This window comes from Crocuta crocuta, unplaced genomic scaffold (genome assembly GCF_008692635.1).
Source record: "Crocuta crocuta isolate KB4526 unplaced genomic scaffold, BGI_CrCroc_1.0 scaffold70, whole genome shotgun sequence".
NCBI lineage: Eukaryota > Metazoa > Chordata > Mammalia > Carnivora > Hyaenidae > Crocuta > Crocuta crocuta.
The window spans coordinates 10,273,546-10,301,056 of NW_027528417.1; the positions used below are offsets into that span (position 1 = coordinate 10,273,546).

General features: G+C 39.8%; 1 protein-coding gene across 2 annotated transcripts in view; it reads left to right on the forward strand.

The window, feature by feature from the left end:
• FGF12 (fibroblast growth factor 12) overlaps positions 1 to 27,511 on the forward strand; it is a 571,216-nt gene that overhangs the window by 261,685 nt on the left and 282,020 nt on the right. The gene's annotated exons all lie outside the window — the stretch shown is intronic.

The window sequence follows — 27,511 nt, forward strand, 5'->3', positions numbered from 1 at the left end:
TCTCACAAGATTGCAGTCACTGTGTCTCTGCCCTCATTTGGTGCTTGGAGCTCCCTTCCCAAGGTCATTCAGGTAGTTGGTGGAATTCAGTTCCTTAAGGCTGTAGGACAGAGGCCCCATCTTTCTGCTGGTTGTCAGTCATGACCTTCTCAGGTCTTGCAGGCTTCCCTCAGAACAATACTATGTGGCTGTCTCCATAGGCAGGTTGCAAATGGCAGTCGGCTTCTTCAAGACGAACAGGAGATTCTCTTTCCTGCTAAGGAGGAACCTTACACAACATAACATAATCTCAGTCCCATATTCACAGTCTCACTCATGCTCAAGGGGAGTGGATTATATGTTAGAGGATTGGAGAAGCCATCTTAGAATTCTGCCTACCATAGAAAGGAAATGGCAATATTTTTTAGTTCCAACCACATGCTTCTTTACTTATGTTCTTTTATTGCTCAGGATAATTCTGTGAGACAGATAGGATTATCCGGTTTTTCATCAAGATAGTAAGACTTGAGAAATCAAGTAACTTGCCCAGACTTAAAGAAACAAAGTCTGGAGTTGAATCCAGGTCTATCTGACTTGAAAGCCTGAGATCTTTGCAACATACCCCATGGCCTCAGGAATTGTTCGCCTGTCTGCACAGAAGAGCATTCATGACCTCTCTGAGCATGTCAGCTCACACGGAACATATAACCATCTCGTGATATGTCTCGGTTCTCATGGGGGCCAGGGATTCATATACACAGGGCGTGTGTATGAGCTAATTAATACAATGCATAAGGCACAGCTTAAATGTTAAGCATGCCCCCCCTCAAAGTTTTAAGTTGTCCAACTTTCACTTTTGAATTTAATGTAGCAAAGTTTTCTTGAGCTTTCCACGTAAAAAATAGTTGAGGACATAAAAATAAATCAAGGACATGTTCTGAACAATGGTTTTTATAAAGAACATCATGGCAGAGTATACGGAGAACAGAACACAGCTGGGGAACCAGGACTCAAGTGCCTTCTTTCACCAGTGACTTCAGCTTTTTACTCCTCAGTGTTTCCTGCTATATAATCGTCTTATAAGGACACTTAGGAGGATCAAATGGAATGATTTATAAGACAACATATTGTTAATTGAAAATTATTGCTACTCAGGTCTTATAGAGTAATACATACAGACTATTCAAGAAAAGCATGAGGGACATGGGGATTCTCCTTGACTGGGGAGACTTGGGAGGCTCCTTGGATGAGGCTGAATTTAGGCTGGCCCCTGTTTTCATGTCTCAAGACCCTTTGAAGAAAATAGGGCTTATGTAGAATGGGGGAAATGCTTACCATTTAATTTCACCATGTTTTTAAAAATATTTTTTAATGTTTTTATTTATTTCTGAGAAAGGGAGAGACAGTGTGAGCAGGGGAGGGTCAGAGAGAGAGGCAGATACAGAATCTGAAACAGGCTCCAGGCTCTGAGCTGTCAGCACAGAGCCCGACGTGGGGCTCAAACCCACAAACCGTGAGATCATGACCTGAGCCAAAGTCAGACGCTCAACCGACTGAGCCACCCAGGTGCCTCTAATTTCATCATATTTATGGAAATATCTCTGGTTGTTGAGTCATTTCCATGGTATTGGAAACCTGTGTTTCAGATGCAGCCCTGACCCATTTAATTACTTAAAATTCACTGGGTGCCTCACTGTAATTATAGTGATGATCATGTAAGTGACTTTCAGTTTGAGGACCCCCCCCCAAACATTTTTAAGCACAGTTTTTTTTAATTTCTAAGCTCAAATTATTTTTCAAAGAGGAGGGGGTTTAGGGGTGCCTGGGTGGCCCAGTCAGTTAAACGTCTAACTTTAGCACAGGTCATGATCTCACAGTTTGTGGGTTCAAGCTCTGCATCGGGTTCTGTGCTGACAGCTCAGAGCCCGGAGCCTGTTTCAGATTCTGTGTCTCCCTCTCTCTCTGCCCCTCCCCCACTCACGCTTTGTCTCTGTCTCAAAAATAACTAGACATTAAAAAACTGTTTTATCAAAGAGGAGGGGTTTAAAATCATTTCCTTCTCAGTATCCTCCTAAAGTGAACAAACAAAACAGCTTTCCGCCTTGAATAACACAAATAATAATAGAACGGATATCTATGCAAAATATATTAATGTAAAAGGAAAGGAAAAGAAATGGGTAAACAAACAAACACAAAATTGGTTTTGCTTTGTTCTGTTTAAGCACAATCGTAGAGGTTTTCTGCATATATTTTTCTCCCTGGCGGTATTAGGAAGGGCTTCATAGAGGAAACGGTTTGGAAGAAGTGGGTACTATGATCTGAACGGGCAGAAAGGAGAGGCTGCTCGTCAGGGGGACTAACACAAGCAAGGTTGTGCATTGGGAGGAGGATGCTGTCTGGCAAGGAGAAAAGGGTAATGGCTCTTATCTGAACAGAGTCCTGTGGGCAAAAGATACCTCAGTGCTTTATAGGTTAAAGCACTTTATCCGTCATCCCATAACAGCCAGAGCAGGAAAGCAGCGAGCATGTGCTTATCCCCTTCTTACAGGTAAGGCAATGGATGCACGGAGATATTAAGTGGCCACATGAAAAAAGTGTTTAGATGTGTTGTGGACCTTCTGGTTCCTCGCTCTTTCCCCATGTCATTGCTCTGATTGTGGAAGACTGGATATTATCCAGGAGGAAGTAACAGTTCTTTGAGCGCCAAAGTGCCATGACAAAAACAGGAGTTGAGGAATATTGTATGATAGAGAAGGAGGGCCTGACAGGAGAATGTAGATGCCATGAGAGTGGGGCTGTTTGTCTTGTGCCTGGCTCCACCCCTGGTGCCTAATGCAGTGCTTGTCCCCAGGTGGTCAGAAAGTGTGTGTTGATTGAATGAGTGATAAAGCATAAGAAATGGAGGTAAAGAGATCAAGAGGAATCTACTGTAATAATGCAAATGCGTTTTCCGACGTCACGTTGGTCTTTGTGGGATGCTATGGTAGATTCCTAAGGATTAAACTTTCCCCTGGTGGGGCGCCTGGGTGACTCAGTCAGTTGGGTGTGGTTAGGTGTCTGACTCTTGGTTTCGGCTCAGGTCATGATCTCATGGTTTTGTGAGTTTGTGCCCCAAATTGGGCTCTGTGCTGACAGCTCAGAGCCTGCTTGGGATTTTCTCTCTCTCTTTCTCTCTGCCCCTCCCCCTCTTGTGCTTGTTGTCTCTCTCTCTCTCCCTCAAAATAATTCATGTTGAATAATTTACTGAATGTTTCCACTGCTGTGGACCACGCATTCTCATGCTGGTTTGTCTGCAAAGTTCGCTGTGTAGTTTCCCCTCCTCTTCTTCCTTCAGATGATGAACACCATCGCCTGTTCATCCAAGTCCTGTTTCTTCTTTAAAAATAACAGGGGCGCCTGGGTGGCTTAGTCAGTTGAGCGTCTGACTTTTGCTTAGGTCATGATCTCGTGGTTCGTGGGTTCGGGCCCCGCATCGGGCTCTGTGCTGACTGCCAGCTCAGAGCCTGGAGCCTATTTCAGAGTCTGTATCTCCCTCTCTCTCTGACCCTCCCCTGTTCACACTGTCTCTCTCTCTCCTAGAAATAAATAAAAATATTAAAAAAAATAACATATATTGGGGAAAGGACTTTATTGGTATACTTTTAAAACTGGCTCATTATAGAAAATACAGAAAATATGAAGAAGAAAACATAAAGCTTTCATAGAGTTACCAGAGATTAGTACTGTTGATATTTGCTGTTGGCACATCTTTTTATAGAAGTTTATATTTCCTATATACACATCTATATAATAGAGGCACATATTTCCTATATGTAAACTCACATATAAATTCTCATACATAGATATATATGTGCAATATGCAATTTTACACAAAATAGAGATGTATGAATTATAAAGTTTTGCATTTCACATTTCTCTGAATACTGTATTCCATTTCCTTTTTTTTATTTGGTAATATGGTTTTTTAAAGATTGTTTCATGTTTCTTTGTGTATATAGCATACTTTTGAACTCTTAGGGGTTTTTTTGGGGGGGGGGTTAGATATTTACCTTTTCACAGCATCTCTTACATGTCCCAAACTACCTTGTCTTACAAAATAAGACATCTTACCTTCTATCTACTGAGCTTGCCTCACTGTGCCTAGCTAATTCTGGTCTTGCCTTTTGAAAATGTGACCTAAGAAAAACCCATTTTAAATTGTATTAAGAATGTGTCTTATTTTTTAAAGTTTATTTTCATTTATTTTGAGAAAGAGATAGAAAGCAAATGGGGAAGGGACAGAGGGAATGGGAGAGACAGAATCCCAAGCAGGTTCCACACTGTCAACACAGAGCCCAGTGTGGGGTTCGAACTCACAAATCATGAGATCATGACCTGAGCCAAAATCAAGAGCTGGACATTTAACCAACTGAGTCACCCAGGTGCCCCAAGAATGTGTCTTATTTTTAAGGCTTGGCATTACTGTCACCTCTTCTTCCATTTGAAGATTCCCACAACACTTCGAACAAGATCGTAGTTGTTTATTCTGTAGCATGATTATCAGTTAACTTTTGTTATCTCCATTAGACTCTCAACTACTTGAACGCAAAGATAATTATTCATTTTTGTGCCTTTGTTAGCACTTAGGGAAGGGTTTGGAGAATAACTGGTGTCAATAAACACTGAGAGTTGCCTGCTGAATTAAGTCCATTGAGGAACGGGAACAAAGAGGGAGAGAGCACACCAGACAGATGTGATCTCAAGTGGTGCTGCTGAGTGGGCATTGATGGAGGCCTGCATGAGAGCTAGTAGTGGGAATAAAAAGGAAGCAACCAAGAGACAATGTGGGGAAACCGTTGAGCAAAGCATGGCTGTGTGTTGATGTGTGGGCGCTGTGCTCAGGGTATGTCAAGAAGAGGAGTATAGTCAGAATGCCAATGCTCCTGTTTAATGACCAGGTGGAGGTTAAGGCTATTACCTGATAGTTGATGGGGCAAGTTAGGCCAGTTTAATTTCAAGTTTAATGTTTCACCAACATTCCTCATTATTAAAAAGAGTAGTCTTTATAATAATAATATATTGAACTAGACTACTATAAAGTAGACTTTATAATAATAATATATAGAAATTCACATATATAAATAATTTATAGCCTTTATGAAGTCAAAAAATTTCTGAAGTCATTTTTTTAATGAGTACAGTTGGCATTGGCTAGGACTCAGGCTAACCTATTTAGAGGTGACAGAGATGTTAAAATTAAGGAAGGAAGGTGTTAAAACCAGAGTACATTCAGGTGAGAGAGAAGAGCTCTTAGGTTGTGACAGTCTATCAGTGGAGATTTTCAAGAAACACCTGTCACGTGATGAAGAGTTGGATAGTTTGGACTTCCAACTCCAGGATTCTGTGATTCTATCAGAACTATTTTCTATACAGCAGATTATATATTTTGAATTGATTTGCCACATTTCCTTTGTCATTTTTTATCCTAAGAAGTAGAATAACAGTGTAAATACATAAAGAAAACATCTCAATTTTCATCGCTTTTCCAGATATATTCACATTAGAAATACAGGTATATACCTGTGGTATATACCTTTAAAATTCTCCTTCCCACTTTTTCTTTTAATATAGTTTTACCAACAGGGAATAAAGCTATTTTGCTTCTCCCCTTTAGCTAAGATCTAATCAGCTCCTTTCCATTTTGACTTCTAAGAAAATCAACCTGCCACCAACCTTAAATTGAAGCGTTTCACCTTACCGCTCACAAGTGTCACCAGCTTCTTTATTCAGGTCCCAGCTCCTCTGTACGTCTGAGGTTCATTGTGGCTGGTAAAGGCAGCGTTTGCCTTTGTTAGAGTGATCCAAGTAATTTCTCCATCCGGATCTCTTTTGTGCTGAAGTTCTCAAGATAACTTATATGTCATCATCCATTCCTATGCTCCTTCAGCTCACAGGGTTTCTTCCAAATAATGTTTGGTGCTTGGGGAAAGCAGTTTGACTCCACTGCGGCTTGGGGCTTACAGGCAACCTCAGATATCTCTTGAAATAAAGAAGTGTTCCATGGGATTTAGAAATCATTGATATTGGGCACAGACCTAACTGTTTGAAAAAATCAGCAATTCAGATAGCAAATATGCCCCAATATACTGGTTATAGTTACAGAAGCAGATTTCTTGATTATGTATCAATATGCATCTTGTCTTTACTTACCTGTACTCCCTGAGATGCACCCAGCACTACCCTCCTGGTAATATTTTCTATTAAATGATAGCACTTAGTAAAATGCTTTTCTTCTTTCCTCTTTTCATCCAGAGCCAAATACATAGCCTTACACATAACGAGGCCTAGTTAAATCAATCAGATACCTTCTAGCCAGCTTGTGTCTTACTCTGAGAAATAATTGTACATTGTATAGTAGCTATTTAGAACATGGAAACCAAAAACCAAATCAAAGGGTGGAAGAGAAATTGTTTCAGGCATTTTGTTTCGAGGAAGGTTCTAGTTCTTTTTTCTTAAATTTTTAATAATGGTAAAAAACACATAACATTAAATTTACCATTATTACCATTGTTTATTTATATATATTTAAATTTTATTTTAGAAAGAGAGAGTGGGTGAGCCGGGGAGGGGCAGAGGGAGAAGAAAAGAGAGAATCTTAAATAGGCTCCATGCTCAGCACAGAGCCCAACATAGTGCCGGGGATCATGACCTGAGCCAAAATCAAGTTGGATGCTTGACCCACTGAGCCACCCAGGTGTCCCTACCATTTTTAAATGTTCTGTGCAGTAGTGTTAAGTACTTTCATATTGTTGTGCAGTGAAACTCTGGAACTTTTCCAACTTGGAAAACTAAAACTCTATACCTACTGAACAACTTCTCATTTCTCCTCTCCAAGTCCCTGGAAACCACCATTCTACTTTCCGATTCTCTGAACTGGACTACTATAGGTGCCTCATCTGAGAGGAATCATTCAGTGTTCACCATTTTGTGACCAGTTTATTTCAGTTGACATAATCTCCTTAATCTTCATCCATGTTGTTTCATGTGACAGAATTTCCCTCCATTTTAAGTCTCAATAACATTTCAGTATATGCATATACCAGACTTTGTCTATTCATTCATCCTTTGATAGACATTTGGGTTGCTTCCACCTTTTGACTGTTGTTAATAATGCTTCTATGAACGTGGATGTGCAAACAAAGGCCTGATTCCCAAAGTAATGACAATACCTCCCCAAGTGAGCTAATCTTAAAATTGCTATGGCTGTTAAACAAAAATAGCATAGTGGCAGCTGAGATAATTTTATTACCTTGGAAAATCTGTGTGTGGCTTTGAAGGAGCCATCTGGACTATCTGTACCTAGGGATATTTATTTGTTTATTTGTTGCAAAGAGTATCTGAATTGCCTTTCACCTCCTTTTTTTTTTTCTCCTTCATGATATTTTCCAGCACAACACACAAGTAGTATTTTTTCAGAATGGCATTAACAAATATCTTCTCAGGTTGCCTGAGTGGCTCAGTCGGTTAGGTGTCCGACTCAGTTTCAGCTCAGGTCATGATCTCATGGTTTTGTGAGTTCAAACCCCGCATTGGGCTCCGTGCTGGTGGCATGGAGCCTGCTTGGAATTCCCTCTCTCCCTCTCTCTCTGCCCCTTCCCCACTCACACCGTCTCAGTCTCTCTCAAAAATAAATAAACTCTAAAAAAATAAAAAAGAAACCCAGTATCTTCTTAAATCTAGAAATATTCTTATCTATCTTAACTCACTTATTAAGATCCACAAACACCAAAGTGTACTCCATTTTGTAACTGGCTTATTTCACTTGGTATAATCTCCTTAAACCCATGTTTTATCATTTACAAATTAGTCTGTGAGGACTGCTACAAATAAGAGTCAGATGCCTTAGGCTTCACCGAGAGGTGAGCCTGATGTCGGCCTCTTCCCCCATTTCTTTCAGTGAACTTGGATATTTCAGTCCAATGTTCATTTGTGAAGTCTTTCAAAAGAGAAGAAGAAGCATTGCTCTTGGTGCTTGGGGTTGGGTAAACTAGGCAAACTTCCTACCCTAAAGGAGTTCATGGTCTTGTTGGGGAAACCACTGTATATCAGTGTATAAATGAAAGTATATAAAAGTGATCCAGGTGGTGAAGGAGAACTAATAGATGGACAAACAAAATCCGGACGAGTGTGAAGGAGGAGGTGACATCTCAGTTGTAGGACAAATATAGGAGAGGCAATTCCTCGTGGAGGGAGTACCCCATGCAGAGACATGGAGGTTAAAGGCATATGAAATGTTTAAGGGAACATCTTCATATTCATCTACAGTTAAGGTGCTGGGATACTTCATTCCTGAAATCTGTTCTCATTTTTCCTGTGAGTCTGTAAAATATACAAGTATTGGCCACAGTTTTTTCTCTCACATTTGACTGTTTTGGACTCTGGCATTGTCACCAGGTTGGGGAAGGATGGGATTATGCCCAGATTCAGTTCCATCTCCTGGAGCTCTGTTCAATTACGAGACCAAAAGAGAAGATTCACTGACAGATTTTAGGTCCTTTACATGTTGCTCACATCCCAAGTAGTGTTTTTTCTTTTTCTTTCTTCCTTCCTTCCTTCCTTCCTTCCTTCCTTCCTTTCTTTCTTTCTTTCTTTCTTTTTCTTTCTTTCTTTCTTTCTTTCTTTCTCCTGAGACACTGAGTATTTTGCAATTTTAAAAGGGAACTCTCTGAATTATTTGTTTTGAAACTCAGAAGTGTAAAAATCAATCATCATCATCAGAGAGGTTGTTTTCCTAGTAATTTTTTCCTCTTATTTTCATACGGGTGGACTTTTATTCTCCTTTATTTCATACCCCCACTGCTTCCTTCCTTCCAACACACATTTAATTAGAACTCCTACTCCTAAATGAGGAAATTAGATTCACTGCTTTCTAGGAAGTCATAATCTAGTACAGGAGGTAAGACATGACTAAGATACTTATCAATATAATGCAAGGCAGAAAGCTGTCTTCGCTGTGAGAATGCCAGGAAGTACTATCAATGTTCCAAAGTGAGTGTGTGCTGTATGTGTGGTGTGTGGTGGTGTGTGTGGTGGTGGTTTGTGTGTGTGTGTGTGGGGGGGTGTATAGTGCAGTTAGGAGTCCTTTTAGGCGTTCACCAGAGAAGTTGTAGCAAGGATCTTGAAGAGCTTGGTTAAGGAAAGCATTTCCAGCTGACCCAGCTTTGTACAGTATTAACATCTGTTTTTTTGGGAGGTGGGTTGGAAAAGCACAGATAAGGTTCTAAGACTCTCTCTGTGGCTTGACACGGTAGTGCCTTGGGTTTGCACTCTGGTCTAACAAATATAACATTAGTGAGCATATGTTCCAGGTGGCATCAGGCATGAGAAAAAGCTGCGTCCCCCATACCTGCTGCTCTGCAGGTGGCCACATTAAGTGGTCTTTCTCTCTGAAGGACTCTGCTTTCTCTGGCTGAGTCCTCATTACACTGATGCTTTGTGAAGATTGTACCAGCGAGTACAGTTTTTAAGAACGGCTCAGTATCTCCTCTCCAATTTTTTTTCTCAATATGATGCTTATTCCTTTTTTCACAAGCACATACTATTGAAGGGCTCATTGAAATGATCTGAAAACCACTATACTCTTATTCATATTTCTCTCCCAGATGAAGGAAATGTCCACCATATTGATTAGAATTAACCTTGGATTGTGTTTCTCTTTCCATCCAGATCACCCAAATTATAGGTTAAAATTCCCATGCTTATTTAAAATATTATTTGTGTTTTTGTGTTTATTGACACCTAGAGACGGTTAGACACTGCCACATTTTTATGCAGAAATGTTAACACTTACCCATACCTACTCTTATAACTCTCTACAAATGTTATTAGAAAGTTCAAGGTGACCACACCATAATAAAAATAGCTATGATTTATTCCGAACATACTAAATGACATGAGCCATGCTTTTCTCACTTATTCTTCAAAATAATATTAGTATTTTTATTCCCATTTCTAAGGTGACTACCAGACTAAAAGTAATTAACCTAAGGTTCTATAGCTATTTAAAGAATTTAAATTTAAAATCAGGATTCTGATTATAAGTCAGACTGTCTCCTACTCCTTAGACATTTGCTCCTTTTGAATCCTAATACTTAGGTAATTGTCTCTCAAATAAAGCAAAAGATAAAAGTAAATGTGTACACTGTCTTTCCAGCTCTTAATATAGTTACTGGGGTGTTACCAGCTTTCCTTTGTATTACACTTTTTATCTTCTACAATTCTTAAATAATTTAGGATGTTAACAAGGAATACTACTCTATATGCCATCCTCTGAAATGGGATCATCTCTGGGGTAAAATGAAATACCGTTGGAGTAGCTACAAAGATCTCTAAATTTGAAGTCTATTATATTTTCAGTTGTCTTAGTCCATTTGTGATGAAGTAACAAAAATACCATAGCTCATAACTGGGTAACTTATAAACAATGAAAATTTACTTCTTACAGTTGGGAGCTGAGAAGTCTAAGTTCAAGGTGCCAGCACATTTGATGTCAGGTGAGAGCCTGGTGTCTAGTTCATAGTGGTGCCTTCTAACTATAACCCCACATGGCAGAGGGAAGGGACTAGGAAGCCCTCTGGGGTGTCTTTTAGAATCAGCACCCAAAGTCACCACCCCCAAACACCACCACATTGGGCATTAGGTTTCATAATATCCATCTGGGGGGGACACAAGCTTTCAGACCATATCACCTCTGTAGATTCCTGCCTTATCTTTTATTTTACACTTTTATTTGTTCACTTTAAATGAACAAAGAAGAGATCTATTTTTTTTTTTACTCAGAAGGAGATATTTTCCAAACAGACTATGGAGGTTCCCGGTCTACCACTTTCTTTTATAGATGAGAGGACTGGGGCCCAGAAAGGGGAAGAAAAGCCCAGGGCCTTAAGGCAGGTTGATGATAGAAGTCGTACAAAATCCAGGTCTTACACTGCTAGTCCTGTGCTCTTTTTCATACGTGACTGAGAAAGCCTGTGGATGTTTTTACCTGCTTTTATACTTACCTGGCCACCCAGGACTTTTCAATAACATTTAGGGAGAGTATGTGTAACACCTTCAAACTTAGTCTCTTAGAGCTTTGTCTCATGTACTTTTTTATTTTAAGTTCCAGACACACTGCAAGTTTGTACCTTAATGACACCCTCTGGCTCCAATGCCCTGTCTCATGTGCTTTTTATGCTAATTTATATCCATGTAAGAAAGTAGTAAGACACTTCCATCCTCATATAATTTCTACATATTGAATTTGAGTTTAATGCAATTTAATTTTAATGTTATGAATTTAATCTGATCACTACGAACTCTCTTGTACCACATTTATCCCAATTGCTTTTACTAAAAGATGCAATAATATAGAATTTTATTGGTTAAATTGTATCAGGGTCACTTTTAGAGACTTCACAGCTTTCTACTGCTTTCAAGGTGAGGCACAAATTCCATAGCAATACATTCTGTTCTCCAGCAACATGTCGCCAAACTTTCTTTAGAAACTGATTTCTACAATATGTCTCCACATAGCTGAATCTTTGAACCCAATGAACTACTAACACTCTTCAAATGCTGTTCATTCAGTTATTGTTTTGTTTGATCAGTTTAGTTTATTTTTTAAATTTTTTAAATGTTTATTCATTTTTGAAAGACAGAAACAGCACAAGCAGCGGTGGGATGGAGACAGAAGGGGACCCAGAATCTGAAGCGGGCTCCAGGCTCTGAGTATCAGCACAGAGGCCGATGCAGGGCTCAAACTCACGAACGGAAAGATCATGACCTGAGCTGAAGTCAGATGCCCAACCTACTCAGCCACCCAGGCGCCCCTGATCAGTTTAGTTTCGTTAATCATGAGCTTGGCATATGAACTTTAACAATGCACAAGATACATCAAGTCCCTGTGTGAGAGGACTTTACAGCCTAATGTAACTGATGTTAGACACCTTCATGCTTTTCTCTTTTCTCTGTTTGGAGGGTCTTTTTTTGGCCCCTTTTCTGGGAGACCACATCCCATTTATCCCTGAGTGAGAATTCCATCACTCTCTCTAACAAGACCTTGAATGTCTCTTCCAGTTGGGAAGAGTGAGGTTCATCTTAGCACAGAGCTTGCCTCTCATTGGCATGTGTTTCATTCTGTCAGTTCACAGGATGGCAGATTTATCCACTAGACAGTAAGTTCTCCGAGGGAATAAACAATGTTTTATTTTCTCTGTGTCTCCCATGTGCTAAGCAGTTTGGCTTGTAGTTAAGTGCCCAGTGACTGAGGGACCTAGGGACAGATAAAATGTGTGGTAGACAAAAATAGAGGTGTAGATAGATGTAGAAAAGAAACAAAAATAAATACTTTGGTAATGGCCTTGGCCATAGATCACATTTCAGCCCTTCCCTAGAGCTCTCACCTTAGCATTAAGAGTTACATATACAGGAATCCCCCAGGTGTCTCAATTGGTTGAGTATCCAACTTTGGGTCAGGTCCTGATCTCATGGTTCATGGGTTTGAGCCTGGTTCGTGGGTTTGAGCCCCATGTTGGTCTTTGTGCTGACAGCTAGCTCAGAGCCTGGAACCTGCTTAGGATTCTGTGTCTACCTCTTACTTTCCACCACTCCCCTACTTGTGCTCTCTCTCAAAAATAAATAAATAAACATTTAAAAAGTTACATGTACATAAATTTATATAATTATATATACACAAAATACACATACGGATATATATATAGACACACACACACACTCACACACACACGCTGGAGGTGACTTGTAATAGAGAACAAAGACAGCCATTTACAGACTCTCCTGATATGTGAGTCAAACTACATATGTTTAGGACATAGGCAAATTCATGTCTTCACCAATTTTTCCCCAAGCTATGGTTGTTTGTAAAGATGACTTGCAGGCTAATGAATGCTCCAACAATGATTTGCAAATTTTGCATTTAATCTAATCGTTGAATCCAAAGAAGCACAGGGGGTGAACTAATTAAGGAAGTTATTTATGTGACTATCAGATGCTACAACATCCAATACATATATTAAAGGCAGTGCCGGCCACGAAATTACCTGGCAGAGAAGACCCTGAGGCAAGGGTACTGTCCCGCCTTTCAGCTCACGTGTATTCTTGGCCGGCTGCACCAGATATTTTGCAAACAGTACTACCTGGTGAAGAAAATTCTCATTAGCATCACAAAGAATTCTGTATTTTAATAATTGTACGATTACAAAGAGTATCATGAGTCTTTTATCCTATGCAATCAACCAGTAAGAGAAATTCCTATGATGCTAAGGAATCCTGTTTTGTTTGAAAAGTAGATGTTGGATGAAGAGGATGAGGGGACGTGGGCAGTGAGGTAGATGACAGAGAAAGAAAATTCCGACCTTGCACGCTAGTTGGGGGCATCTGGGGGAAACCATTAGCACTCCTTAATGAAGATTTTATAAGTCTTTTGATCGTGCCCAACAGGTAAATTTAAATGGGCGGAGGGTAAGGAAAGGTCCAAAGAAGGAAGTAAAGAATGTCAAAGTAAGAGCACAGATGGAGCCTAAATGCCATCGTTAATCATGAATTTAACCGTGGCCCACACCCTCAGCAGCCCGATCGTCTGCATATGTCTATGTAAAACAGACATAGGATACTAATAAATAAATAAATAACTTACTGAGTAGTTGTGAGGATTGAATCGGAAGTATGCTATACATATCCCTTTTTATTGTCTTCTTTTAAAAGAAAGCCTAAAATATGGTCTTCAGGTGAAAAATTAAGTCTTCTACTGGGGAGACCAGGGATCTTAGAATCGGGAAGCCTGCACTGTATTTCACGTTAAGCCTCTGGCAGCTCTGTGGCCTAAGCTACGCTACATCTTTCTCAGTCTCCAATTTCAAAATCTTTCAAATGAGGTCATTGGTCTGGATGATTCTTAGGGTCCCTTCCATTCCTGTTCCTATGTTCAGTTACTCTATATAAATCTTTGTAATAAAAGTCTACTATTTTCATTTTCCAAATGGTCCTAAGGAACAAAAAGGTTAAGCTGTTTGCCAGGGCTCTCTCAATAGGCCTACAGCAGTTATGCATTAAAATGCAAACCCCCGGAATTTAGTGACTTAATACTGCATTAAGTTGCTCTTTTAGATACATACTTATACAGCGGCTTCCTAAGACTGAAGGCTCTGAAAAGAAAATCAGAGGTCGGTATTTTATGGATACTGCCAGTATGATTCTTTTTAAGTCTTACACTGGCTCTGGAAGAATTGGTTAGCAAAGCTATACACAGTTTAATTACACAGATTATGCAACTCCAACAAAGAAGAAAATTAGCGAGACACACATTCAGGCCTGATTCTGCTCCAAAAAGCAGAGTCAGTCTTGCTCACAATTTTCAAGGCAGTGGAAGTGAGATGCTGTGCTATTACAGGGCTCAGCTAGGATTATAAACTGAGGGGGATGTCAGTATTGAGAATTACCTTCTGATTGTAGGACAGCAGTGTGATAGCGGATGGCTGGTGTTCTGCCCACAAAGGCAGCCATCCCACAAATCATGGTAAGGCATTCTGAGCAAGCTCAGACCTCCCGGCATCCTCTGTGGTGAATTTCTGGACTGAGCAATAATGGAAGGAAAGAGAGAGGAAGATTTGCTCCATGGATCAGAGCCCCATGTGAGAGCTAGAAAGGGTCCATAGAACCAATGTGGTCGAGTGGAGAGGACACCCCTTTGGAAGGCAACTGATTTATGTAAACCCTGCTTTCTTCACAAATTAGCTATCAACTTGACTGCTTGAATTTACTCCTCTTTCAATGTTTCCTGTAATCTAGAATAATAATCCTATCTATCATGCTTATCCCACAGGATAATTATGAGGGTTGCATGCTTCAGTAACACTTAAATCATAAGATGGGGCATGACTTTGTCTCAAGCATATCTCTCAATTCATATATACTGAGCTTATTTAGAAGGGGAAAGCATGGGCCTGCTTCCAACCTTTCCTAGTTGAGAGCATTTTTCATATCTGGCTTTCCCACCCTGCCAAGTACCTTTTTCCTTTTCATATGGGACAATAAAGAAGAGCTGCCACAACCAGCACTATCATCAGAAAGTCACCCCTTCCTTCTCCCTCACTACCACCAGCACCACATATCTGGGAGGGGACCATTATGTTAGTAAGAGGGTGTCCAGATTTCTTGTGTTCAAATCCTGGCCATTCTCTTTACTGGCAGTATAACCTTAGCTGGAGTTGCTTAACATTTTTGTTTCTGTTTCCTTGTTGAGAATAGGAATACCTACTTCATGGGGTTGTTATGAAACTAAATAATTGATCCATATAAAATGCTTAGACTTAGCACTAAAAAAAGTATTTGCTGTAATTATCGGAGGTGTAGAGAAATGCTTTGTGGTAAAAGATAACCAGTCAGGTTTAGTTCTTCTGGGGACTGAGGGCATCTAGCCATAGTTGAGGGGTGAAGGATAACCAATCACTCTTTTCGTTTCAGTTAACCCCCCTGAAGTTACTTTGGAAGATAAAGGGAGTATCCTCATTTGCTTTGTACCAGTAATATGATGTGGTGAGCATTATAATTAGAGCCACAGAATTTTAGAGAGAGAAGGGACCTCAGGAATCAGCTGGTTAATCTCATTCTAGGAATGGGAAAATAGGTACATAGAGAGGAGAACTAATTTGTCCAAGGTCCCATATTGAGCAAACAGCATGAGAATGAGATTTCAGGTCAGGCTAGGAGTAAGCCTATTAGAACATATTGCTTCTGTTGACTCTCATCACTGTAGAATTCGCTCTTTTTTTTTCTTTCTGAATTATTACAAAGCTGCTTATTAGAAGTCATCTAAAATTTCTAGATCTATATAGACATGGCATACAAGAAGGGGAAAAAAACTACTTCTGAAGTCCAACTGTGATGAGAATAGCTTTATTTTGGTTTGTGCCATTCTCACAAGTAACAGAACGCTTCATCATTTCTCATTTTTCCTCCACTTCCACCCACTGAGAGACAGAGCAACCAAGTTTGAACCCAAACTGGGAGAATTTGGCAGCTTCCGAGAATATCATTGGGCTTGGGGTCATTTATTATCATGACAGTCTTTGCTACAGGTACTAGTATCCTTTTCTTTTCTACACTAAGTGGTCACGTTGACAATATCTGGTACTTTAGATTATATACTATTTTTCTTGTTGCTTAGAACCCCTGAAATTAAACATCACTCCTGGTTCCAGGATCCTTCCAAAAGTAATCTTCCATTAGGAGAATCAAGACATGAAGATCATCTGTTATTCTTTTTTAAATTTCTCATTTTACAGATGAGTAAACTGATATAAAGAGGGTAAATGACCTTTCCATGGTCACACAATTCTCTTCTCAAAAATGTCAGCTAGCAGGACTCATGCTTATTCCCCAAGTTTGAAGATAATACCATGTGTAGAATAAGTTAAAAGTGGCCAAATCAAGTAACAAGATGGTTGCCTTTCAAAATCCCTAACTTCACAAATATGACAACTGTCGATCCACCATCTACTGTCTCTCCCCATCTTCCTTCTTGTGTTTTGGAACGTTGAGTTGAGAAATCATTTTGTAGGAATTTTTCTCAGTTTATACTAAGTTTTCTCAAATTGGTTTGAGTTTTCCAGAGTTGTGATTCTCCTTTTTCTTTCTAAAAAATGAAATCAAAGATACTATATTAAAAGCTGTGAATGTGTACATAGATTTAAATATGTCCTTCTTTCTACCATAAATTGAATCTCCAGATTTCTCTACGATTACTGATAGTAGAAATGGTAGGTCTTGTAGCAGACAATGGCAACCGGAGGCCAGTGTAACTATTTGCTTCCCACATTCTTCATTATGAGCCTAACAGTTTACCTACAAAAGACTTTCTGTGCAGGGAACCTTACTAGAGTCCCTAATACTATTCTTTGCCTTCCTAATCATTTCCCTTTAGTTCTCTGTTCACCTTTAAGCTATTAGCTTTGGGTTCCTTTAAAGTCTCTTACCTCAAATGGGATCTTTCCTACGCAGGAATGGAGAAGGACCCACAACCATCCTCTACAGAATCCACTATCATTTTTAATAACACCCTAGGGGCTTTGACATTAACCTTTCCTGGGAAGCTTTACCTCACTTACATTTTAATAGGCTCATGTTTTCTTTTTCTCACTCTAGAACAATATAGTTCATTGGAACATGCTCATTTAACCTTTCAACTGTTCATTAAGAAGAACTCTTAATGACCACCCCCCTTCATCCACTATGCCATATTAATAAACCATAAAAAAGAAATGCTAGCCCTGTGCTTTCTTCATACAGTTATCTTGATATACTTTCCCGGGCTCCTTGAATCTTGCATCTTGCTCCATTCTACCATCATTTTTTTTTTTAAATTAACAATCGTGTTACCATTTATTCATCCTTACCTTTTTACTTCCTTAAAAGAAAGGCTTGCCAAGTTTTGCCTTGGATGCAGCCTATAGTGATTTTGGTTCATTGTCTACCCCAGCAATGCTGACTGTAACTATTTTATATCATGTACGTCTCAGCTCTTGAGCTCTCCTCCTGAGGTATTGCTCTTGACTTGAATGTCTCTCATGACGGAAAGCTCACTTCCCCATTTTGTGAAGCCGTCTGTTTCAGGGCTGGTCTGCACTTTCTTATAAATAACTGCTTAACTGAATCCAAGTTTGCCTCTGGATACACAGGATACCTGTTTCTTTTTTTCCAAGAAGAACTCTTTTAGACACTTGAAGATAGGCATCATTTTCCTAATTTTTTCTTTCCCAGGCTCTCGTTATTAAGCTAGTGCTTCAAATGAGGCCATGATCATCAGTAAACAAATAGTCTGGATACCTCTGACTTAGATTCTGAGTGGCCTTAATTCATGGGTTATCTTAACTTTTTTAACACTTCAGGGGTATAAATGGTTTCTTTATTAATTCAGAGTGTGGATTCATCGTCTAAAACCGTCAGGAAGAAAACCTTGGATTTGGAGTCAGCTAAACTGGATTTCAATTCTTGACTGGACCCATACTTCAGACAATTAATTAACATTGCTGACCTTCAGTATTCTCATTGTACATGTGGATAATAATGTTGACCTCACAGGATTATGATGAGGATTAAGTAATATAACCTGTATAGAGCCCAGCACTCTGCCTGGTGCATTACAGGTGCCTGAAAACTTTTAGTTTCCCTTCTCTTTCCAAATGTTGTTCTTCCTTTCCTTCAAACACTTTTAACCTATACCTTGATCATAGTTTTCAGCTGATGTTTTTGGAGGGTTCAGACTAAAAGCCATAAGATTTTCCTGAAATTAAGAAGGACTCTGTAAGGAAAACCTAATGACTGCTTGACTAAATGAAAAAGGGTTCATATAAGACTTTACTGAAGGCCAGTGTATAATAGAGGAAATCACAACATGGAGAGTAATTTGCAACTAACAATAAGATACCTTGATATGATTTGCTCTCTGGAATCCACAGCTCCAGACCAATATTTAGGACACGCTATGAGATTGTATTCCTGTATAGTTTCTGGCCTGATTCTATTTGGTAGAATATCTCTTCCTTTGACAGAACAACGTTAAGCCTGGATGGATTTCTCAAAATCCAGAGGCAGGAAAGAGAGGCATACCTTCTTCCTGGAGCTTTAAATGCAACTTCTTAGGCCCAGCTGTTTCTTTTTGTTTTGTTTTGTTTGTTTAATCTGCTGCCTGAAAGTATGACTTTCTACTCACTTTGTAGAATAACTCTTCCCTTCAGGAGAATGGTGTGGTTTTCCCCTAGGATTTTATCAAGATAATATCATCAGAAAAACAGTAGTTCAATGTCTGTGCTAAATGTACAAAGGGGATAAGGGAAACATACTTCCATATTAAGACCATGTGTTTTCTACTATAGTTTTCAGATATTTGTTTCTTTTTTTATTATTATAGTTACTACTTAAATCATGCTATCTGAGATCAAGGTGATATCACTACTAATAAAAGTATCCCTGACATTTTCTTTAAGGTAAAATTTGAGACTATCCTTATTTATCCTGAACATTTATTATTTTCAAGTTAAAATTAAATCAGCATGCAATTCAGAGTATCTACTCTAGTCAAAGTACTAGATCCTTACAAGAACAGAAAATGTAAATAATGATTCTCTTTGCAAAATTCTATTCCTATTCTTTTAAACATTTATTTATTTTGAGAGGGAGAGAGAGAGATACAGAGAGAGGAAGGGAGAGAGAGAGCAGGTGCACAGGCATGCATGAGTGCAGTGAGGGGCAGAGAGAGAGGGAGAGAGAGAATCCCAAGCTGGCTCTGCACTGACAGCACAGAGCCTGATGCAGGGCTGAATAGCATAAACCTGTGAGATCATCACCTGAGCCAAGATCAAGACCTGAACTGAGATCAAGAGTCAGATGCTACCCAGGTGCACCCCAAATTCTATTTCTAATCTATATAGATCATACTTGGAATATTTTTTAATAATGAAATCCAGTTATTTTATCATGAAGTCAGCATTCTTTCCATGACCTTTGTCCTCAGTATATGTTAAGCACAAAAATGTTTCTCTTTTAAAGGCCAGCTTGGCTATTTCCTTGTCTTGTCCCTTTTCAGAGATGACAGAAAGAAACTGTCAAAATGAGGAGAAAGGAATGGATCTCTTTTCCTTTATTGTGTTCTTAGCATATTCAACCAACCAGAGACCACGTTCTAGCTTACTTTTAAAGAAGTCTCTTTTCTTAGAGTTTCTAGCTGATTGTAATATTTGTACATTATCTAGAATAGGCTAATGACCTAATGAGATCTCTTCTATCTAACACTAGAAGTTTGAATACTAGTGTCCTGTCCAAAACATTACAAAAATATTATTGCTTCTTCTTGTTTTAAATACTGTTTAAAAAATCCTTAGACAATAATCTTATCCTTTTCTAGGTAGCTGAATACTGAAATGTGTATTTACCTCTGTCTGTCTGTCTATCTATCTATCTATCTATCTATCTATCTATCTATCTATCCATCCATCCATCCATCCATCCATCCATCCATCCATCCATCCATCCATCCATCCTGGCTTACATTTCATAAACACACAATCATGTATACCAGTGTCCCCTTGATTTTATGTTGCATATGCTGGATTAGTGTGCAACATTAGGCACAGGGGATAGTTTTATGTGAAAAACATTTTTAAGTGGATGGCTTAGAAGTTTACTAAATTCTTTCATTTACTACTCTGGAATTCTTGAACACTTTCTTATTTGCCTTCCCAGTATGCTGAAAGTAAGCTTCCTAGATATTTTTTACTTTTTTTGAGCAATTTTGCTTATCCTAAAATGTGAACATAGAGAATTTTGATGAAAGATGCTGCATTTCATCCATCCTTCCATCTACCCATTGATTCACCCATGAATCATTCATCCATTCATTCATTTACTCATTCATATTTTTCTTTGTTTTAAAACTTAGTGCTATTTTTTCAAAATATCATTTTAATTAATCTAGGTCCTGTATAGTAGTCATTTTATAGGCAAATAAACTTAGGTTTAGGCAGACTAAGTAGCTTCATGCAAGGACAAATTATTTACTCTAAATTACATACTCTTTCTACTTTACATTTTATTTTTAGAGAATTCTAAAAACTTAGGACAGGAAATGACCTTACTGGTCACCTTGTCCAAAGTCTCATTTGATCTCCTGACAGTTTTCCCTAGCCACTTTATATATTTCAGCTATTTCCAATAAAGTCATACTCAGTATCAAACACCCATGAGCACAGAACCAGTGGAATGTTTCACTAATCATTATTTTCACAGCGCCCAGTGCTAAGTGCATACGCTGGACAAAAATATGAATTTGTTACAATTTTAATAATGCAGTTTGAATGTCAATCATATGCTGGGTGCTATAAGAGACTGCTATTTCAACAAGATCCATTCCTTGAAAATTTGGGATCTAAAATTAGAAATGAGAGCAACTAGGAATGGCCCATGAAGAACGCAGCTCAGTAAAGATGGCTGGCTGGCAGCATGGATATTAGGATTGTCAAGCCATTTTAAAGTCATTTTGATCATATTCTGAGAGTTTAAAAATTGACTACTTAATTTATCTGATGTCTATGGTCTCTTTTTTCTTTCTTGTTATATTCCTTCTCTTCTGTGAGTGAGTGAGTCTGTGTGTGTGTGTGTGTGTGTGTTAAAGAGACACAGAGGGGGAGAGAGAAGGAGGGAGAGAGAGAGAATGAGAGAAAGAGAACAGAACTAAAACTATAGACCTAAATATAGGGGATAGGGGTTGCACAGGGCAGGAATCTAGGTAAGGTACCATGTTCCCTCTTAGGCTATCAGATTTTAATAGATGGACTGAACTTAGGCAGATAGCTGTAAAGGTATTGATAAAGAAAAACGATCAACTTGGACATGTGGAAGCTACCCCTGAGTTAACTGAGTTTGTTTCTTGGGACAAGAATAAATGTTTAACTTTTTACTTAAAATGGATAGGGGGATGATTAATTACTTCATTGATGAATTTATTCCAGAATTTATTGACCATCTGCCATATACTAAATACTCTTTTAGGCAATGGAGATAAGAAAGTAAACCAAACAATCTCCTTATCCTTATGGGCTTTGTATTCTCATGGGGATCTTCTAGCTACATTTTCTTTCTAGAAGGAAGAGATATCACTGGATCAGTGACAGTGGATATTAGGAAAGGGCTAAAATGGTGATGAGTCAATGGAGGCAGGCTTTCTAACATCCTCAATCCAGCTAGGAAGGAAAATTACCAAGTGCCAACCATGAGGTTCAAGCCAAACTAATGAAAACTTTTTAGGAATAAGACTGGAAGGAATATAAATTTATCTTCTTATAAATTTCTCCAATTCCTATTTTTATTTAGTTTTCCTTCAGTTTCTTATGAAGCTCAACCTGAATTACTGTACAAAGGAGAAGGTCACACTCTCAGACTGAAGGGTATCTTTTCATGCCTAAGGGTGGGAACATCACCCCCTTAGCTCCTGAAGCCAGAGAGAAATACAAGCTGCAGAAAGAGAAGATTTGGGACTCTTGGGTCCCTTCCTCTCCAATATCGAATGATTTCTTGAAAGTCATTTATAAGATGTGAAACCCTGCTAGTGAGTACTAGAGATTGGTGGTTGAAAGGAGATTTAACATTCCCATTTTTTTTTCTGTGATCTTAGTTAGGACGTGAGAGACATTGAGATCAGAAGGCCTAGATTAAACTCCTAGATCTTCACAAATCTGTTGTGTGACCTTGGGAGATTTCATCACTTATTCAAGTCTTAGTTTGTCTGTAAAATTAGGTTATTATTATGCCCTTAACTTCCCCTGCAGGTTGTTGGGGGTCTCATTGAGATAATACATGGGAAGATGATTTCTAAGCAGTAAAAGACTATCTAAATGCAAATGATAGTCACATTCTTATTTTGTTAATTTTATTACATGATTATTATAATTATGCATGTTATCTTATTTTTATTGACGTCCAGTGTAACACAGAAGATAAAAGGGAAGCTCTGGAAATACATTTCATGGGTTACATTTGAACTTTACCAAATCTTAGCTGGGTGACCTTGATTAAGCAACGGAGCCTCTTTGTGCCCCAGATTCTTCATTTATAAAATGAGGATAAAGACAGAACCTACCCCATAGAGTTGTTACCAGGATTCAATGTGTTGATAATTGTGGTGTGCTTAGAACTGTGCAGGGTGCTTAGTATTGGCTCACATTAGTTTTATATTTCTTATCAAAACAGACATTCTTCAAAACACTGACAATTTCTCTACTGGGACACTAAGGATACCACTCTTACTTTATGGCATAAAGAAGAGTTAAATCTATTGTCTTTCTTATTTTGAGAAATGACCAAAACTGGACAAACATGTAACATGCAGAGATTTGGCTGAACTCTTGAATAAAGAACCACAAATAAATTTGATGTGTAAAGGGATTCGCACATTATTGGAAAATAATTGTTTATATTGCAACCTATCTTCACCAACAATCTGACAGAGAAAAGCAAAAGGAAATGGACGTACAGCTACCCCGTGGGATAAAATTCATGGAGCAAAGGTCTTCTTTTGCCCATCAAGCTTGCTGTGTCAGAGCCCCGTGAGCTCATAATCACCAAACTTGGAGTCAGGGGCCTGATCTCAGAGCAGAATGATGTATGAGCAGAGCTACATTCCATTGTGTTCCTAACAGACAAGGACATTGACAATATTCCACTAATGAAAATTTTGTTTGCCATTACAATGTCAAGGTTAATCATTCATTTCAAGTAGATCCAGCCTTTGTTAAATACATTATGTCCAGGAGTGAATGATGATGTGTATGAATCACAAGGTATGTTTTCTTGTTTTGGGAAGTCTGGGTTTTATAGCAGGGACTTGATTTAAATGGATATTTTAATGACAGCATGCTCATTCTAATACTTTGCATTATTATCACATCTTTGAGCCTTGTGGCGGCCCAGTTAAATAGATATTGCTAGTGTCATAATCCCTGACCAGTTTTGCAGATGTGGTTGAGAGAGATTGAATAACTGGTCGAGTAGCATCCAGCTAATAGGTGATTAAGAGTCAAATAAGATTATGCTCACATGTACTACAAGCTTGTTGAGGGCAGGGAGAATGTAGAGGCGTACAGAGTTCTCCTTGGTAACCGAAACAGAGCCTTGGATGTACTCTGTGCTCAGTTAAAGGTTTCAAGTGAATGACTATGATGGTCGTAATAGTTTGATGTGGGAGTTAGAAGGCTTTGCTTATTTATAAGAGAAAGGTTTTTTTTAACACTCTGTGTTTTTTCCTTTTAAAACATGGAGATGAGTAAGACTGTCCATGCTTTCTTTGCTTGAGTGGAGGTCAGAAGCATACAGACAACTCCATAACTATTCTTTCAATGTGTATCTGGCAACTTTCTCCAAAGTAATTAAAACTTCTTCCACCTAATGTCTTCAGAATTGTAAAGGAAAATTCTCCACTTGTCCAAAGAAAGATAGCATAAAGTCAAGGCATTGTTATTTCTGAGATATCGCCCTCTAAAAAACCCGATTGTTTCACTGAAATCATCAGTGGGCTGATTAAATCTCATTCCTGCCGCCCAAATACTTCCTTCCATGGAGGAAGGTTTCTGACATTTTGTGGCCCAGGTAGGAAAGTTATGAATTTCTAGATATCAAAAAACTCACTTAAGTATTGCTTCTAGGCCAAACAGCTGTGTGCATAGGTCCTAGATATATCTTCTCAAAAGCCCCTGGACTATATCTTTTTCTCATTGAGGAAATGGAGTAAATAAAGTAGACAATGTTCAGCATGACATACAGGGCTAAGCAGCTAAAATGCACTCTGACAACAGCTGCAGAAATGCAAGAAGAAAAGTGGGGTCTTTGTTGTTTAATGGACTCGAAAACACCACATTCTTTTAATAGAGATCTAAAGACAGGAATAGTGTCCCTCTCAGAAAGCCCACATGTGTTGTTTTTATTTTGTTCCTTAAATGCCTGGCTTGATGCTGGGATGTCAGGACAGAGACGAGAACTTCAAACAAGTGTCTGCTTGCACATCTCCTGTCCATCACCATCTTCTGTCCGGTACCATGACATTGGTTACCTTCTGCGTCAAAGTATCTTCACTTCACATAAACCTACAGGAGGGTAAAAACCCAACACACTCAATGATTAAAGAACACAAATCCTCATCCCCGGCTTTTGGGTGGGGGTGGGGGGGCTAATGGAGGACTGCGATTCTAGAGAAAGTGCTAGATTTGGAGGCTTGAGTAGATTTCTTCCTTCTAGTATTACCTACATTGTGTGTGTGTGTGTGTGTGTGTGTGTGTGTGTGAATAAAACTCTCAAACTTCGGCACATGAAAAAGTTGTTAAAAACTCAAATTCCTGGTCTCTACTCAGAGATGTCTGCTTCATGTTCTGAGAAACCATCCGGGATCTGCATTTTTAAAAAGCATCTCAGAAGAATATCATGCATTTTCTTTAAAAAAAAAAATAATAAACAGTCATCATCTCTTTCACTCATTTGGCATTTTCCAGTTTTCAAAATGCTTACGCATACATATTCAGTTCTGTGAGGTAGATGGGAATGATTATTCCCATTTTGAGGATAATAAACTCCAAGTTTAGCAATGATTTCCTCAGGGACTCACTACACACCCCTCTCTTGCCCATCTCGCTGTAGTCCTCACCTTAGCTGACCTTTTCCTTTTTGGGTGTTGAACTGCAGAAGGCAAGGAGCCCCCAAACAGCCAGCACTATCTGTGCCTGCCTTCCTCAAGGATGAGACAAATCTTCTGGTAGCCAAGGGAGGAAAATGGTTTTATCTGTGAATTGCAAACATTTCCTTAATTGGTGCTACCAACTGATGTTAAGTAATTTCCTTTGTCCTATCCATTTTTGAAAATGTATTGAGTTCACTTTGGGAGATTAGGGGTGTGCGTGTGTGTGTGTGTGTGTGTGTGTCTTTTTCCCCTGTCTTGTTCTGTATTGTTAGAATCCCAAGTTCACTGTCCTTATTCAATCTTATTGAGCTGCTATAGGGGATTGTGTTCGCCGTTGACAACTGGGATTCTCGAGGGGGGCCCTGTCGATTTGATCCTCCTCCTAGCCATCTTCCCCATAAGCCCCTGTCTGCCCGTGTTATTTCCAGAAGCAGCACAGAATATCCAGGCCCCCAGATACAGTACGGTTGTTTGACACAGTCTAAACGGCCTCAGAGGCCTCAACCCTTCTCATGGCCCANCCCCCAAACAGCCAGCACTATCTGTGCCTGCCTTCCTCAAGGATGAGACAAATCTTCTGGTAGCCAAGGGAGGAAAATGGTTTTATCTGTGAATTGCAAACATTTCCTTAATTGGTGCTACCAACTGATGTTAAGTAATTTCTTTTGTCCTATCCATTTTTGAAAATGTATTGAGTTCACTTTGGGAGATTAGGGGTGTGTGTGTGTGTGTGTGTGTGTGTGTGTGTGTGTGTGTCTTTTTCCCCTGTCTTGTTCTGTATTGTTAGAATCCCAAGTTCACTGTCCTTATTCAATCTTATTGAGCTGCTATAGGGGATTGTGTTCGCCGTTGACAACTGGGATTCTCGAGGGGGGCCCTGTCGATTTGATCCTCCTCCTAGCCATCTTCCCCATAAGCCCCTGTCTGCCCGTGTTATTTCCAGAAGCAGCACAGAATATCCAGGCCCCCAGATACAGTACGGTTGTTTGACACAGTCTAAACGGCCTCAGAGGCCTCAACCCTTCTCATGGCCCAAGCAAATTTCTGCGAGGTTTGTGCCCACATCTCGGGATGTGAGTTCTTGGGACCCGTCCTCTGGATGCCATATCCATTTTCCGTAGCTTCCAGGGCCTGCATGTTCCTCACCGTCTATTCGGGTGTTTCGAAGATGCACTTGTTTCTGTTGGAAAGCATCCATTTAATCCTCTGGCACGACCCTCAATGCGTAGTGGACAGACTGAAGGGGAAGGGTTAGGGATATTTGAAGATGAGTTGAAGAGAGATTGAAAGTAAAACTAATAGCCACCTCCAGACCTTAGCGGGAATGGAAGGTGGTTACTCCCTTACGTTTCCAAAATCTTTCATGCTGTATTTCATCTTGGTTGACAAGACCTTCTCTGCTGAGTTTTCTGTTAACATCTGTCTGTGCTCACAAGCGTCCTGGAGACCTGACTGCACTCCAGAGCTGGTTTTTGACTCCCTTTGTCCACAACTGTCTTCTCGCTGTGCTGGGTGCTCACTGGATCCCTCATTTTTTCTTTCTTTCTTTTTTTTTTTTTAAGGATGTGAGCTTCTTTGCAGCTTTCTGGATAGAACCAAGAAAACTGGGTTTCAAGGATGCAGAAGCACTTTGTTCCAAAATGAGCTTTAGGTGGGGCCCAACATGAGGGCCCAAAAGGCCATTGTTACTTTATCTCGTGTCCACCGCCTTCCCTCCTAAACAGAGAATTATTCTACGTGCTGCAGTTTATGGAAGAGGGGGTGCACTGCCCTCCCTCAGCCCCTCCTCCCCTAACCCCTTCTTTGTGGACTCAGGGTCCTTTAACCGGTCGGTGGCTGGCTGTGTTTTCTCTTGGGGGAGGGATGGGACCGACCAGACCGGAGCTGCAGTTCCTTCACTCTGCCTCTGAGAATTTCTCATCCAAACCTCAATCACGTAGGATTGCGTAGAGACGAGAAAAGGGGAGAGACGGAAGACAGAGAAGGGGGAGAGGGGTGACGGGAGGGAGGGAGGAGAAGCGAGTCTCGGAGCNTCCAGATTTAGGATTCCCTAAATAATCACCAACTGTGCCCGTCTTGTGCCAGAAAGCGAGCAGAAAGAGCGAGAGCGCCCGCTCTCGGGACCCCGCGCAGCCATCCCGGCGCTCGCCTCCCGCGGGTTCCTCCTCCCCGAGGGGTGCTTGGCCCCCGGGGACCCCCCTCCCTCCGTCCCTCCCTCTTTCCCCGTCCCCTCCCGCCCTCCCCCCCCCCCGCCTCCCCCCCTCTCCGCCGCCCTGC